Raw genomic sequence first — 17,076 nt, 5'->3', positions numbered from 1 at the left:
GAAAAACACGTCTTTGTCATTCATTTTAAGTGAAACAAAGTGGTATTAATTAAATTCTGATTTTCAAACTACCAAAACTTGATTGGTAACTCTCACTCAGATTTTGAAGGCTAGAATAGATCATTACTTCCTTCAGCCTGACCTCTAGTGGAAAATATGCCATGGAATGGCTGCCCTTCTGCTGAGGTTAGTTTAATTACAGCATGTCTTCCAGAAAGGTATGTGATCTTTATTCAGAGACATTAGGAAACAAGCATTGATTGACTTTTTTCTTTACCTTGTTTCTCTCTGGAATAAGCACACTAATCTTTAAAAACAGGATTTTATTTATTTATTTATTTTTAAGTCAAGATAGTTATTATATTATTGCAATGCAAGGAGGAATGTGAAATATTTTAAACCGGTGCTTTCATCCTTCAGTGTACCCTGTTCTTCACTCCTGTTCACTCTTGGGGGGAAAAAAAAAAAAGAAAAGAGAGAATGTAGAGCCTCTTTCCACATGTACAAAGACACTACTTTTTTAGTTTAAAAGTAGGCATGAGAAATGTGAAGTATAATGCCTGAAGTTTTTTCTGTATGTTACTGCTGGTTAAGCACTCTTAGGAAAGTATATTCTGGTGAATATGCTGCACAAATACTTGCAAGGTATGAAGTTGTAACCATGATCCTATGTTATAAATTCTGTAAATAAGAGTATAGTGATGTAGGGCATCACTTGCTAGCCTGGAGTGAAGCATCTTGAAGTGGGTGTTTATAAAAGAGTGGAAAATGACATCTCCAGCACACTTTCTTCAAAGCCTACTGAGGTGTCATATGGGCAGGAGAATGGTGCCTGACTTGTAATAACTAGTCAGCCTCCATGCCTTGACATGGCATTTCCAAATACTGACCTGTGTGCCAGGTGGCTGCTTTTGCCATGGAAACACATTTGAGAGTCGTTTATTTTTATGCCTTAAAGGACGTTATTTTAGTAGTGGCCACATAATCTTCACAACCAAATGCTTTCATCTCTAGTTCTTTGCTGGTGGATCCCAGTGCGCATCACCACTGACAGTTAGCATCTTTCTTTTATTCCACATCTTACATGTGCTAGTGGACTTTTGAGAGAGCATAAGAAGAGAAGTTCCAAGAAGCCTGTCTGTCTGAGAGAGAGAGAGAAAAAAAAAAAAAAAAAAAAAAAGGTGTGCGGGGATTTGTCTCATGGGTACTGCTCGTCCAGCGAGGGGGAATAAATTCAGAAGGTAGTAGCAGTTGTGCAGAAACAATGAGGAAAAAAAGAAAGGGAAGAGTAAAAGGAGAGGATTATTTTCATGATAGCTCAGTGCAGCCTGAAGTGGCAGACTCAATGCAGTGCTATTAACTGAAGATTAATAGATTATTTATTCTCAGAGAGGCATGCAGCATTCTGCTTCTTCAGTTCTATTTTATAAGCACACTTTATTATCTCAACTTAAAATAAGTTAATTTTAAGGATGTTTTTCCATGTACATCTAGTCATTATATATCTGTAAAGAGAATTATTAATATCCCAAATCAGAATGGATATGACCTTTGGACTGGGTCAACTCAGTAGCTAATTCTGTTTAATCAGCTGCCTCTTAAGGCACCTTTGTGACACACAATCCACCACTGTAGGAGATAGGAGTTGACATTATATGATTACAAAGAATAGCCTATGATGCTGCCCCCAAATTAACATCACACCTAGAGCATTGGAAAGGATGACTTTTTTTTTTTTTTTTTTTTTTTAATGGAAGTTCACATATTATGTATGCTTGCAAATTTATGGGAAAGTCTCCCTTTTCATCCATTCATGGAAAGTCAGAAAAGTCCATCAGTGCAAGGGTGAATTTCTCTGGGAGCTGAGCAGAAGAGGGCTCAGCCCTGTAGGTTGTCCTGTGTTCCTTGGAAGAATTTCTGTGCTTTGCCTCTCTTTAAGCCTCAGTTTCGAGAGGAACTGTAGTGATTAGTGTAAGTGGAACTGCCACAGAAATGCTTGAGATAGGTTAAGTTTACTACTCTTTTGGTATGTAAAAGACCTGTACGTAATTGTTATAAAGCTAGAAGTTCATCTGCTTTGTTTTTTGATAGAAAGTAACACTAAAAAACTCAGTTTTCCGTAACTAGTTTGCGGTTATATTTTAATATACACGACTGTAGCTATGTAACACAAAGTTGCTTGTTAAGTGACTTTAACAAAAGAGAAAGTAATTGTGGACCATCTTACAGGGCTGCATTTTTGACAGAGAGCAGCTGCCCAGCATCATGCCAAGGAGGATGGGCAAGAAGGTTGCTCCTCATCATCAGTGTCCTTGGTCCATAGCAAAATATGTGCACATTTCATGCCTTAACATACTGATATTTGGCAGGATGTTTTATTATGGATTGTAAGTTCATTGCTCTCCATTCAGACATCTGTATTATGTACTCTTTTTGGGGGTGTCTCTTTGTGCTTAAAGGGCATTTTCATAAGAAAGACACAGTTTGTTACAAATACAGATGCTCTTTGATGCTAAAGTTAACTGGGACTCTGTGGCTAGTGCTACACAGCTCTACTTTTTCTTTCCAGCAGTTAGGAGCTTGCCATTGATCTCTCCTTGTCTTCAGCTAGGAAAAGAGTCCAGTACTACTGATCTGCCTCACTAGCTGACAGATGGCTTAATTCACTAATATTTCATGAGCACTTCATGATGATTATGATGAAACGTTCACTTCTAATATAAGTTAGCACTAAATCTTATGATTTTCTCATTTGGTGACTTTTTGGAAATTTTGTTAAACTGAAATTTAATTTTAGTTTCTGTTGGTGTTCAGCCCTTCACTGGAGTTTGATGTATCTGTAGACTTTCAAGGTAAATGAAATTAGTTTTCCTGGTCTTGTCATTGGGATTGTTCTGCTAGTGAAAGCCAGAGTGCAGCTTCTCTCTTTGTGTCTGGAGTTCTGTGGTAGTGTTGTTTGTTTAAGAATTTTTCAATATATAATCATTTAATTCTGCATAATCTGACTTTCTTCAAACAAATTAGGCTTAACTTGATTATTAGCTCTCCTTTTGTTTCACTTCATCTCCTGGTTTGCCCAAATGGAGTTTAGTGTTAAGTATATTACCATTATAAGATTTTGTAGGTTAGAAAATAATAAAATGAGCAACCTTTTTTTTTTTTTTTTTTAATGATTTAATTTCAGTCTTTCCTTCAACTTTTCCTTATTTCCGATGAAAAATAAACTGTTCTCTCTGATCCGTAATAGTCATTGCAGTAGGCTTTTCTTCCCTCTGATGATGCTTAATTTCGTGCATGTTACCACTAGATGTCCCTCTTTGGCTTTTTTATTAGGATTTAGACCTGGTCTGTGAAGAATGGGGTAGCTGTGTTCTGCATCTCTGGCAGATTGAGTTGTAGGCCAAAAAATATTTTGCTAGCTTTAAAGAAGAAATTTGTAATGAATATTAAGGCTAACTACTGTCTCTTAGTACTAAAAAACCTTTATGGGAAAAGTGACCTTTGTGGAAACAGGATATTTAACCCATGGCTGAAGCATTAGAATGTTTTGTTTTATTTTTTAAATTAATACAGCACCAAATAGCTGCAAGTCTAAATTCTTCTGTTGAGGTTTCTATAGAGCTATGCAATTTATCTTTTAGTTTTCCGCTATTGGTATTGATAAGTAAATACACTTTATGATTTGTATGTAGCTGTAGGGTAATCTGAGCAAGACTGAGTCTGTTCAAAAACTTGAATTGAGTAAAGCAGAAATAAAACTTAGAAGCTATGTGTATAGATCTAACAGAACCCTGTTACCTGTTCTGCCACAATACCCAATGGAGAGACTCAGAGCAAACATTTTTATTAAAAGTATCTCAGTGGTTACAAAATTTAACATGGGAATTTAAAGGTGCTGTTAAAAATGTTGCTTGTATTTATACAAAACTGGGATGCCCTCTAAAGTAATGTGTGCACAGCAGATTTACTTGTCACACCAAATGCCAGGGAAGTGGTGGGGGGCATCTTTGAGTGATCCACTTGGCACAGAGGTGGAGTACAGTGTCAGCATAATGAATAGGACCTTGCTTGGTAGATGGAAAATATTTTAAATTGAGTTTTTATTTAATGGATTTGAACTTTTCATGCCCAATTACCTTTTTGCTGAAAGAGAACAATAATAATAATAATAATAATAATAATAAAGTGCAAAAGTTCAGTTTCATTCTAGAAATGGGGAAATATGCTTGGAGAGCTGTCAAAAGACACAGTCAGATCTCAGGAGCATGGAGCAAGGTAGCTAATGCTCTGCAGCAGATGTCCATCAGCTTCTTTTGTGGCTTTGTATGTCCTTGTCAATGGTAATGCGACACATTGGGATGAGTCATATATGGGGAAGGATTGCAACAAAGAGTTGGTTAGGGTCAGAGAAAGTATGTCCTTGCAAGGGGGTTTATATGATTTTCTTAATTTGTTCAATTAAGCCTTATGTATGCAGGAATTATAGAGAAACCCAGCAAAATGAGGCTAGCAGGATTTAAGAAAACTATTCCTGGACATACAGGAGTAAATCCTTCCTACAAAAAGCTTAGTCCATCCTATAGCAGAAATGTAAGGAGGAAGAAGAAAAGCAACAATCCCTATTAAATTTGGTGGGTCTTTTCCCTCTGAAACCTGTTCTCAATGAACTTCAATTGTTGGAGTTTTTAACTCCAGGCACATGTGCATCTAGGAAGAGAAGATTAGCCCAGATGTGTTGAATTTACTCAATAAAAGTGTACTTTTAAGAGTGTATGTAATGAATAAGCACACATCTGTATATTAGTTCTCATCACTCTGATATCTGGGTAACAACGTATTGACTACAGACCTGATTCAGACACCAGTAAATTCAATAAAAAGGTTCCCACTGACTCTTACAGGCCTTTGTATCTAGACAAGTAGTCTGTATCATATTGGCTTCATTTAATGAAATATGTGCACAATAGAGTCCATGTTAGAATATTTAGTGTCCAGATAATTTTGTATTTTTTAACATCTCAAGGGAAAATAAATAAATAAATAAACTTGTCAGGTAGTTGCCACCCTACTTTAGGTTTAACTCTGCTATAACTACCTCGAGAAGTGGCTGGTCCATTGTTTACATATTCTTGATCACAGCAAGAGCTTTATTGATGGTTGGCCTTTGACTTGGCGTTACTGATGGCTCATATGGTGCAATCCTCAGCAGGGGACATAAGAGAGCACCACTTTAAAATGGATCCTGCTGGCCATGTGGTGCTGTTTTGTTCTGTACACTGCTAAAAGGGACACTGTCAACTTGAAATCTAGTCAATTAAAAACAAACAGGCTAATAGGAGCTTCACGTCTCCAAGTCCTTCTGCCAGTTTCTGTAGGATTACAGTCAAAAGGATCCTATTTTTAACCATATTTTTCTCATTCATGTGGGTGACTTTTATTTTTTTTTTTTTTGTGCATGTATGTTTGTGTGTACAAGTATGAACCATGCTAAAGGAGGTACTGGCTACTTCTCTAACATGAAAATGAATTTGAGTAAACCCAAAGCACACAAATAATAATCTACATTTCTTTTGTGCATTTCATGAAGTAAGAATAAAATGGTATTTTACCTTTAACTCTTCCAGTTACTAAGATTATTATTTTTATTTTTATTTTTGATTTGCATGGAATGAGCTTAGCAGTAGCATAGATAAACTTAGTGCTTTTTTAGCAACCTCAAAAAATACTAGTTTAAAAAATTGAATAGAATTATAAGATCTGAATAAGCATTTCAAAAAATACTTTATGAAACAGACTTTAAAAAATCATTAAAATTCCTCCAATTAGAGAAATCAAAATATTTTCTAAAATGATGCAATTATGTTTACAACAGACACAACAGATATTCTATGCATTACAGATGACATTTAACTATGTCTGTATAAACTCTTTCATCTAGAACAACCCTATCTCAATAGTTCCAACAGTGCTTAAAAACGGAGTCTGGATCAGCTCAAGAAGGTCTATGTTCAGTCAGCCAGTGGGCTGTGTACTGTGTGATATGCCATGGGGGCCAGGCAGGGCTCATCATTAGGGGACTGATTCTAGGGGCACTGAGTATCATCTGTTTCTATGAACTGCAGCGTGAATTCATGGCACTTTAGTTTGAGTGTGTGGGTCAGAACTATTGATACAGGGTATCTATTGAAAGACCCTCAGGATGTTTTCTGACCAGAGCTCTGGATGACTTCTGGAGAGCTACCCAAGTACCTGTGACAAAAGTAGCACAAACTGTGGACAACACACCACATCCACTGAAGACCAGTGACTGACTGACCTTTGAGATATCACTGCAGAATATACTGATCTCAGTCATATCATAAGGGGCCCATCACACAATTGAAATAGTTTCTCAGCTGTTAATATAGCTGCTGCTTCTCTTTAAGCTCGAATATAAATTTTCTCCCTCCTCTGTTTTGAAGTATTAAAGTGAGACTAGCAGACATACCGGAGAGTGATCTGAGATCCTCATATTCTCCATGGTCTCCATGCTGTCAGTGAACTTGGTGTTGGCAATAGAAGGTCCATTGCAGCCCTGGCAGAGCTGGTTGATGGAGTGGTTAATGATGCAACACTTTTTTTAGTAATGTGTCTCATTTGGACACCACAGCACATCCTGTTTGTATTTCATCTCCTTTCCCTGATACTTTATCTATGTCCACTACTCTTGTGTTTTGACCCAAGGGACTTTTATTTTAATCATTTGCTCTTCCTACCTGAACTTTCTTGTACATACTTAATATTACTTTACTTGGGACTTGAACATATGGAGCAGATATTTTTAATTCTCACAGTTAGGCTTGATTGCTTAAAAGATATATTTTTCTTCTTTCAAAGAAAGCATTTAAAAACTCCTATATTCTCACTGGCTCACCCAGAAGGATATTTAGTGCTGAACAGAAAAGCATACAAAGTGAAACTCTTCTGATTTTTTTTTCCCCTCAGCAGGTTTAGTGAATGAAGAAGCCTTATTTAGTGGAGACTTGATGTTTTGCAGCCATGTGAGCTCACTTGGCCCAGTCATGGATCTGTGCTGTGTAGTCCCATTAGGGAAGCACTAAATGCTAGCAAGTAGGTTTTATTATCAGGGCCTTAATATTATGAGAATCTGGTTACAAAACTTCTAGATAGCTCAGACCAAGAATAGCAATTGCTTCTGCTCATAAAAACTAATTTTATGAGTTTTATAATTGGAGCACAAAAGGCCTGTGTTTTATCCCTATCTTGTTTTTGACCAAGTCAGGTAATATCCCTGTTTCTGTGTTTTCTGTCTCCAAACTTCTATTAATAAAAGAATTAAAGCTTAAACAAATAACAATTACTAACACTGCCTGTATACAAGTTGGCTGAGCTGTAGATCGCACACATGCACGCACACACATGCACTCTCAGACTGTCATGCATAAAGTGAAACATTCAGCTTAAGGTGAGAGAAGAGACATACTGACAAAAGGCCAAATGACAACGAAAAAATTAAATGTGGTACCTTGGACTTGGTATTAGGAAACTTGCTCTACTGTTGACATATGACATGAGCTGGGTCACCTCTTTTTGCTTTGATTTTGTTTCTGTCACCTTTATTCTTGCCACTTTGAGCAAGAACTATATCTTATTATCACTGAGATTTGTGCAGAACCTAGCATAGCAGGATAATGTTTATGGTGGGAGCTGCAATTTTAATTTGTTGCTATAGATGGTACTGTAATGTTAATACATAATAATAAAGAAAATGAAATAATAAAATTGTAAACAATGAAAAGAATGGTAGCAGCCAAATGCTGGTGTTTCATACTGTCTAAGAAGAGTTCCCCCTGAGGTGACTTTTAAGCTTGAAGGAGATATGGTGACATTCACATGGTGGCTTTTAAACTGACTAGTACAAGTCTGTTAGATGTTTAATTTTCAGATCTCTTCCACCAAACCTCACAGAGTCAGGGCTGGATAATACCCTACTCATTTCTACTGACCTAATAATTGTCTGTGATGAATACCTGAGTGCTGTAGCATGAGTGCTATAGAAAAAGGCTGTTGCAAGGTGACTGGGAAATCTTGAAATAAGACATGGAAGTTAGCAGATACCTTTCCAAAGGGAAAATGTTCTTTATACAGGCAACCAAGAAGAGTTTGAAGGGAGCATCATGCAGAAGACAAGAAGACAATCTCCACGGTCTTCTCCAGCCTCATCTTGAACAGGCTTTCCTCTCATCTAGCTAGACTCTTTTTTTTAAAAAAAAAAAAAATAATATATATATATATTTAACTTTTAAATAAGTAGTGCTACATGTACTTAGTTTTCTTACATTTTATAATATTGTTGTTTTCAGGTTATGTACTAGTCAGTCCAAAGAGGAACTGAAACATAGTAAGACTTGTGCACAGGCCTCTTTTGAGAGCGTTCTGTAGATCTCCCACTTGAAATTTTTCATTCTGATGTATTTTACTTTGGCCAGAAGTGTGAATGTCAGTATCAAATGCTCCAGCTTTTCCTTGGTTGCTAAATCTGGAAGTGCAATAACATAAATCAGTATTCAAGGCAGCTGGATTTTCTCAAAGCTCCTATTCTGACAGGATAATGCTGACTGATCTTCTATAGTGGCATCAGTAATAACACATTCTCAAAGAACATTTACTGTACAATAAAGGTGATTCTTTAGGATGTTGAGGTCAGCATGTGTCTTCTGGCTTGTCCTACAGTCTCAGTGTTTAGAGTTCTTACATACCATATGGGCTTTGAGTTCCAAGAGAACAAAGAATAAGAGTCTCTCTTTAAGACTTTAAAACTGTACGGGACACGTGTTATCAGCAGACATGCTCTGTAGAAATATCTAGTTCATTTTCATAGCACTCCTCTGCACCTTGAAGGAAATTTGAACTATTTTCTGTAAGATGATAAATGTCAGGGGGGTTGAAAGAAATGAAATTTTTAGCACATCAAGGAAGATATCTGAAGTCTAAAGACATAAAATAGAATCATAAAATAATTTGGGCTGGAAGGGAAGACCTCTGGAGATCATCTAGTGCAACCCACTGCTCAAAGCAGATTCAGGTAGTTCATAGCCTTGTCCAGCTGAGTCTTGAACACTTCCAAGCATGGAGATTCCACAACCTTTTTTGGCAACTAGTGAGGCTAGTTACCAAAGTCTTATTTATTATCAAAAGTTGGTCACCAAAGGTTTTAGAAAATTGTATAACGTTGTCCAAACACTTTTCATGGGGATGCCTAAAATACTGAGGTGCCACTGTGTCTGCATGAAGGAGTGGGCGAAAGGTGGCTGGGAGAATAGCCAGTGAAGTTCTTAGGGAAGTCCCTGTCTTAAACATTTGAGATGTGTTGCTGTGAGACAGAGAACTATGTTCTTTGTAACACCTCTAGGGTGCCACAGCATGGAGGTATGGAAGTGCTTGTTGGGGTGGCTGGTCCAAAGGAACAGAATTTATTACTGATGACTTTGTGCTAAGACATTTGTAAGGAAGACAAGAATGCAGGTTCAGTTCCCACCTGAACCACAGCCTTTTGTTTCCTCCGACTGGTAATCTGGGACCTGGTCTGGAAACCGTGAGTTACTTAGACATTCACTGCTTAATTGGAGTAAGCCTTTAAACTTCCCTGCAGTTCTGTCCCATTTAGTAAAACAAAGAAGGTGAAACTTTTACCTGCTTTGCTAATCTACATCGCAGGATCTTTGGGACAGATATGATTGTTAATTGCATAAGTAGTTCCCATGTATGCCATCATTACATTAATAATAATAATTGTAACCATTTTTCTGTATGTGATTCTGCATTTCAGTATAGACAAAATGTAATAGAGAAGGTATTCCACAGAGTAAAATGTTTATTGTATAGTCTGAAAGGTCTTTCTTTGTGCAGTGTGTGCAGTTTTTCAGATATAGTTATTTTTACTCTATTCTGTCTATAAAATATATTTTAACCTTCCCTCTCAAAATACATTCCACTGCATCACTCTAATATCCTTGTGAAACAAACATTTGGATTTTTTAACAACCAACACCATCATTTCACAAGGCTTTATACAAATGAGAAATGTAGTTAAGATTTATTTATTATGTAAAATGGCAGGGATTATTATGTTTATTACTTTTAAATTGCACAATGCTTTTACATTAGGATCAATTTTAGAACAGGATTAGCTACTATAACTACTGGCAGTTTGGGTGCCTTATTACCTTCTATTATATTCTGAAGTAATTTTCATTTATTTAATTTAAACTTCTGTCATTCTGCTTTTTCAAGCCTTAATGTCTCAGTTTCTAAAAATCCAGTTGGTGTTTTCTATCTCCACCGCTAAAGAAGTGCTGTTATTAAGTGATTCGATGGCTTGTTTAGTCCCTTGACTATTCCAAGGCTCACTTTGCTTAATTTAACTACTGTACTTGCTGCTCCCTTTCTTCTCCCCCCCTCTCACCCACCCCTTTTTTGTTCCTAATTGTTTTCTGAGTACTCAACTTCCTGTGGGGAATCAGTCAGCATGCCAGACTTCAAAGAACTTGTTACAGTAGACCAGTTTGGCAATATGCTAATTTAAGCCTATTTTTAAATCATTCTACGTTGTTTCTACGCAAAGAAAGACCATTTTGGACATTAGCTAGAGAGCCAGGTCTTTGGAGGTTTTTTTATTAACTCAGATCTTCTCGGAGAAAAAAAAAAAAAAAAATGACTCTTAGCCACTGGAGATGGAAAATATCTGTTGGGTTCCATTTAATACAGCCTTCTCCTAATTACTTGCTGCATGTCCAATCTGGCCCTGGTCCTTCAAGTGAACCCATGTGATGTGGATTGGTTTTAAATCAGAATAAAAGGGTTACTGCTATTACTGTATGACCATGGAAATGAGATGTGGGGCTTATGGGCTGTACAATCAGCTGTACAAATCTTTATGGGTGCACAGAATGATATTATGTAAAAAGTAAGGAACATTTAATTAAACAGTTTGGACCTTTGAATTTCTAAGAACTGTGAAGCAAGTTGAATCTGTAAAGTCTTTTAGTGTGCTGGGCAAAAACATTGCATAAATAATTGCATACACATTTATCGACACCGTACAATTTAAGCAATCAGGCACCTGACAGTTGAATCTAGGAAACGCACACAAAAATGAAGTACAAGTTTATTCACACATGCAATTTATGACTGAATTGCTTAGAAGGATCATTGATTCATGTTCCTTCATGGATGATGGGTGTGATATAAGTTACAGAATGGTTCAGGCACAATCCAAGTAAGATTTTGTGTTGTACTTGAACATCTCACATTGTCTCAGCGAAGTCAATGAGGTCATAGTTCCAGGCTTGTCCACAGTGGCTGTGCACATCACTGAATCATCTACCTTTAAAGATTTGGTCTGGATCCATCACAAAGCTGTGGTTAGTGTTCGTTCTGTTAAAACAACACACAATTTGTTGCCAGCTTTATGCTTCGTTCTGGTTGTAGGGTAGAGGACAGATGATCTGGCAAGAAGTATTCTGGGACAAATTTTTGAACAAATTTTAACTGGCAGAACAAGTTTGGTTTAGTTTGGTGCTTTGGGTCTGGAGAGCACGGCATTTCCTGTAATAAGGAGCCAGTGTCTTGCAGAACCATGACCTTGGATTTATCATCTGCTTATAGTTAGGAATGTTTAGTTTTTCAGCGGGATTATTTGATGACAGAGATAGAAATCTTTGCCAGATTCTATAAATCTTCAGTAGAGTCAGAATCTTGTTCAAGGCCGCTATTAGCCTTGTGTTTTGTAATTGATGTCTTTGCAGTTCTTGATTATGGTAATTTCATTAGTGATACTGTTCCAAAATGGCATGGATTGATTTTTGCAAGGGGAGTCTTGTATACAAGAAAACGACAGGAATTCTTTTATTCTCATAACCATTTTTCATAATCAGACTGTGGAATGCATTTTCAAAACACTCTCTCCGTTTAAGAAGGCACTTCTGTGCTGGAGGACTTCTGTCATGAAAGCAGAGGCTACTGTGTCAGCAGAGGCCGATGGCAGAGGCTACATGCTTGTGAAGGGCACAGACAGGTCATAAAATGAAGAGTTATCAGGAATCTCTTGCATGTAACATATAATTTTTCTTTAAGATGATGGTGAACGTGAACTCGGTGTAGAGTGCTGGAACAAGGACCCTTATGTGAAGGCTGTGCTTCAGGCAGAGGGGCTACAAAGTGGATTCCTGCATCACCTGCTTTCTGCAGAGGGAGCACTGTGCAAATATTAGAAAGGCCAACATGAAGACTAGATCTGAAGATTTTCCAGTTACCAGCTGAATAATTAGCTTGAACTTGTGGCCCAAAATCATACTGAGTTGCTAGGAATTTCCATAAAGTAAGGTCTGGCTCTTCAGAGAGTCACTCTGACTAATCTATTGCTGTGATTTGTAAGGCTGCCTTTTTGGATGGGTGTGATCTAAAAGTGGTCTTTTGGTTCACAGACTCAGCTGAAAAAAACAGAACAAATATTGGATAATTCCCAAATGGTATTTTATTTGGGCTTTCCTACTGTAAGAGAAGAATGAAGTAGACATATAGGAGACAATGAAGGAGACCTGCATTTTTTAATGGGATTTAACTCCTTCAGTTCTTATAAAAATAATAAATGTCAGTGGATTTTAAAGTGAAAACATAATTTTTAACTCTTAGGTTGAAAAACTTTTTTTTTTGTACTTTTCCAGACTATCATTCAATTATTTTCTTAGAGCCTTCATGACTCTACATGTTTCGGACCCTCTAAAATAGCATTTCTTGGTAATTTTACTATCAAATGATATAGTTGATATTTATATACATTGCTGCAGTACAGTCTTTCTTTAAGAAATGGTTTCTTACACATTTACCAACACCCATCATGTGGAGTGATGCCTGCATACTCAAAAGATCAAACTATAATAATGTCTTTGCAAATGGAAGATAGCAGATTCTCCAGTAGCCCTCATTAGTGGAATTATGTAGTTGTAGCGAAGAAAATTATTATCTGAATACTACAGATGGTTCAATGGCTTCTTAGTGCAGGGACAGAAAAAAAAAATGTAAGCAAAACATGCTGGGAATGACTAAATGGAAAATGAGAAAAAAAAATTCTGACTCCTAGTAGAAACAGCTCCAAGTCAAAATGTCAGATTCAGATAGCTGCAGACCTTGAGGCTAATGAGATCTGGATCTGTATTTTGTAGCTTGGATCCATAGTTTAAAGTGAATTTGAGATCTAAATTTATATGTGTGATGCAGTTTAATATCATTTGAGTTTTTGGTTCTGGTTCCAAAAAGCTCTTAGACTGATCTGAGGAGCTTCTGAAGAAGGCAATGGAACGTATGTCTCACATTTTGCTGGAGTCTTTAAAATCAGAAAGATGTCATATACTTTATGAACATGAATGTACAAAAGAAGTGTCTGTATTGCAGAAGCATAGGAAAATAAAACAACTTCTTTTATAGTAAAAGTTTAGGTCTTGTCCAGTAGATGTTTGTTGTTATTTATTGAATTTTGCTGTATTGATTTCTGTAACTCTGACCATTTATCTTTCTACTGCAACACACATTTCAGTAAAAACTCTTTTGGGGGCAAAAGGCCAGAATGAAGTCTTTGCATGGCTTATCTCTAAAGTAGGAAGTGAGAGACTCAGAAGTTGCACCTACAAAAACCAGTGGGGACTCTTTGATGTCTCTCTTAATGTGCTGGGTTTAGATTACTTTGTGAGTACAAAAAGGGTGAAAGGTTTGAGGTTACTTTCAACTAACTCTTAGGATCATGATTTGTCCATGGGGTAGTTTTTAATGGAGCAGATACAAGGGGATGGGCTATCAGATGCAGTGTCTTGAGGCTGAAATTCAGCCTATGTTCGTAATAAACTTGCACAATCCAAAGATTCGTGATCTTACTTTCAAAATCATACTTGTTAAAAAAAAAAAAAGTTTCAGCATGGGATATTTTTTCTCCAGATTTTGACCCCTTTCAATGTATTTTCTATAAATCAGAGTACAGGATTGGCTCTTTAATTTTTTTTTTTCTAAATATGTAGATGGCTCCAAGGTATCTTAATGTAGAACGCTAAATACCACAAAGTGCAAGATAATGTCACAGGAGTATGCTGCATGATGCAAGGGATTTAGCAGGCACCACCATTCCTAGGGTCTTGAAGTACATTTAGGAGCATCCCTATTCTAAAGCAATCGGATCGTAGTTCTTTTGTTCACAGTCTACTCTATTATCCATAAGTTTCTGCTGAAATGCAGAGATATGTTAAAAAGAATATTTTAGGGCTAAAGCTTTCGATCCAGTTCTTCCATTCTGAAGGGGTTACTGTCTTCAGCTGAGCCCACTAGTTATATTTTGAAGTAAATTTGTTCCATAGCAAATGGAAGTGACATGATAATGTTTAAATTAAAGTGAGGGAATTTTAAGATAAATAGCATTTCTGTGAGTTTTGCATAGGTCAAGAGCATGCAAATTCACAGTTTTTGTGGGTCATCTCATTCATACTAACAGTAATAACATGGTTCAGAGGTCAAGCCTTAGAATGGGGGCAAAATTCTGACCCTTGATTAGTCTATTGCTTTTGTTAATGTTCTTCCACCTGTATGGGACAATAGAATATTGTGTCAACAGACTTGAATTCTTCTGACACCCTAATTTAAACTATTGAGTTTCTAATAATCTGCTAATCCTATTGCACATTTAATTTTTGCAATAGCACCAATCCCACACTATGTATCTTCTGCTAGACATTCCATAAACACCATAAATGATGTCTTTATGTTACTGTAATGACACTGCCCTTTTAATTTGGTTGATTAAGATGTGATTCAGGTGCATTGTCTTTATTTAAGACATAAGGCATTCAACTTGTAGCTCATAGGTCATTATTTAATGGTTAAACTGATGTTACTGGAATGTTCCTTACATGTGAAAAAGTACACTGAAGTGTACAAACAAAAATATGAAAATTGGTCCTTTTTGACCTAATGCTGATTGGAAGCCTAATGGTCTCGTCAAGATTTCCTTTACAATCTGAAATAACAGTTAAAATCAGTCTACCCCAGATATACAGCTATGTTACTTGGAGCAGAACCCAGCCTAGGATGTTCTGCTTGTTTGTCCACTCTACTCACAATGGGAACTCACAAATTCTGCTTTTATTTTATTTCATTTCATTTCATTTCATTTCATTTCATTTCATTTCATTTCATTTCATTTTATTTTAATTATTTATTTAAGAGAAATGTTACATTTTTGCTGCATGGATAAATGGATTAAGGACTTGTCAGGCCAATTTTGCAGCTTGCTTTCAAGAAATTCACAAACCTTTAAAATGTCATTTTGCTTTTATTCTTCACAATGTCTGAAAGACCTACCTAGGGAAAGGACGCATATTATTTATTACTTTCCTATGTATCTTGACATCAAATATTTAAATCTGCTAATTACTGGGGAAAAAAGACAGCTGTGATTTCTGAAGTACTTTAAAAAATCAAAGAATATTTACAGGTTAGGTATTTGTTAGTATGGTGACAATGAGCCCTGGATAATTATATATGAAAATTGTGAGCTAATTATATAGGCTGAGATTCTGCCTGTTAGATCCATTCTGGACATGTATAAATCTTCTGTTGCCTACTCATATCTCTCTTGTTTGTCGCTGTCCTCTTCCTGATGTTAAGAGAAGTAGGGGAGAATTTCTTTGTCCTTTCAACATTTTCAGAACTGCAAGAGAGAATACTTCTCATGTGTTGAAACAGAAAGGGCAATACTGGCCCAGATCTCCTCCACAGAAGGATAAAATCTACCTCTCACAGAAGAGGATCTGGAAAGGTTATGGGGGATCTTCCTGACCTGAATGAAGTTATGTAAGGACCACCAAATGGACTTCAGTCCCTACCTTGTTGCTGTCATTGGACTTTTTTTTTTTTTTTTCTTTTCTAAATGTAATGTTTTCATTAGCTTTAGATTTCCAGGATTCTCGTGTAGTGGCCACCATATTCAGCAGACAATTTGAATATGGATTTTTTCATAATTGAAGCTAAGCTAGGACACTAATTAATCCCTTTTCTACAGCTCTGTAATGAGTTGGCTAGTTTACAAGTACCACTGACCTCTAATGGATGGAATCAGAACTGTTCAGTCATTTGTCATGTCTCATAGGGCACAACTCACGGCAAACCTGCTTTAAGTTAAATAGTGAGGACTTTTGCTTTTGGGTCAGGAGAATCTAATTTCAAGCTCAGTTGCTGCCAGGAATTTCTGATCGGTTGTGGTTTCCATCTCATGAGTAGGGTGTCATTAGCAAGCTCATACTAGTGAGCAGTTACTCACAAGAATGAGTTAATGCTCATGTTACTTTGCTCACCACTGTAAAACAGTTTGCAGTCTGTCCACAGTAACAAATGCGAATTTGTAGGTGGTGAGAAATATAAACAGAACATTTCTGAGCTATTATAAAATTCAAGATTTGTGGTGAACAGAGCTCTTTATTATGTCACTGTTCGTTGTGGGCTAGCTAGCAGTGATTCATGGAATATTATTGTACATCTGATTTTAGTAGTTACCCATTACATCATGTTAACATATTTCAGTAAGTAATCAATTCAGTTTTCGGTATGCTGCTTTAATTCAGGTTTCATTCCTTGCCTAGTATTTATTTGGGAAGGTGTGTTGTCCATCTTTCTCCAAGATCATACTGCCCTCTTTACCGTAGCCATTTTAGGATAAAATGCTTAATAAGATTTGCATTTAAAAAATGAACTAAAAGAACTGGACCCCCTCCAGCGAGAAACAAGTAATTATATCATTTGTATTGCAAAACAGGAGCAGCTATAAAACATCAGTATACTTTTTAAGAAGATTGATATTCTTAAGAAACATTACATTACATATAAAATGACAGCCCAGGCAGAGGGGAGAAGCTCTCTGCAGGGCAAGTAACCCATAGGAACACAGGCAGAGGCATGGCTTTTACTCTGGATTCAGTACAATCGAGAACTCAGACTTTACTGCTTCTAGTTTTTCCCTTTTACTTTCTCATTATCGTT

The sequence above is a fragment of the Netta rufina genome, assembly GCF_964035555.1.
Source record: "Netta rufina genome assembly, chromosome: 1".
Classification (NCBI taxonomy): domain Eukaryota; kingdom Metazoa; phylum Chordata; class Aves; order Anseriformes; family Anatidae; genus Netta; species Netta rufina.
This window is presented reverse-complemented; position numbering follows the sequence as displayed.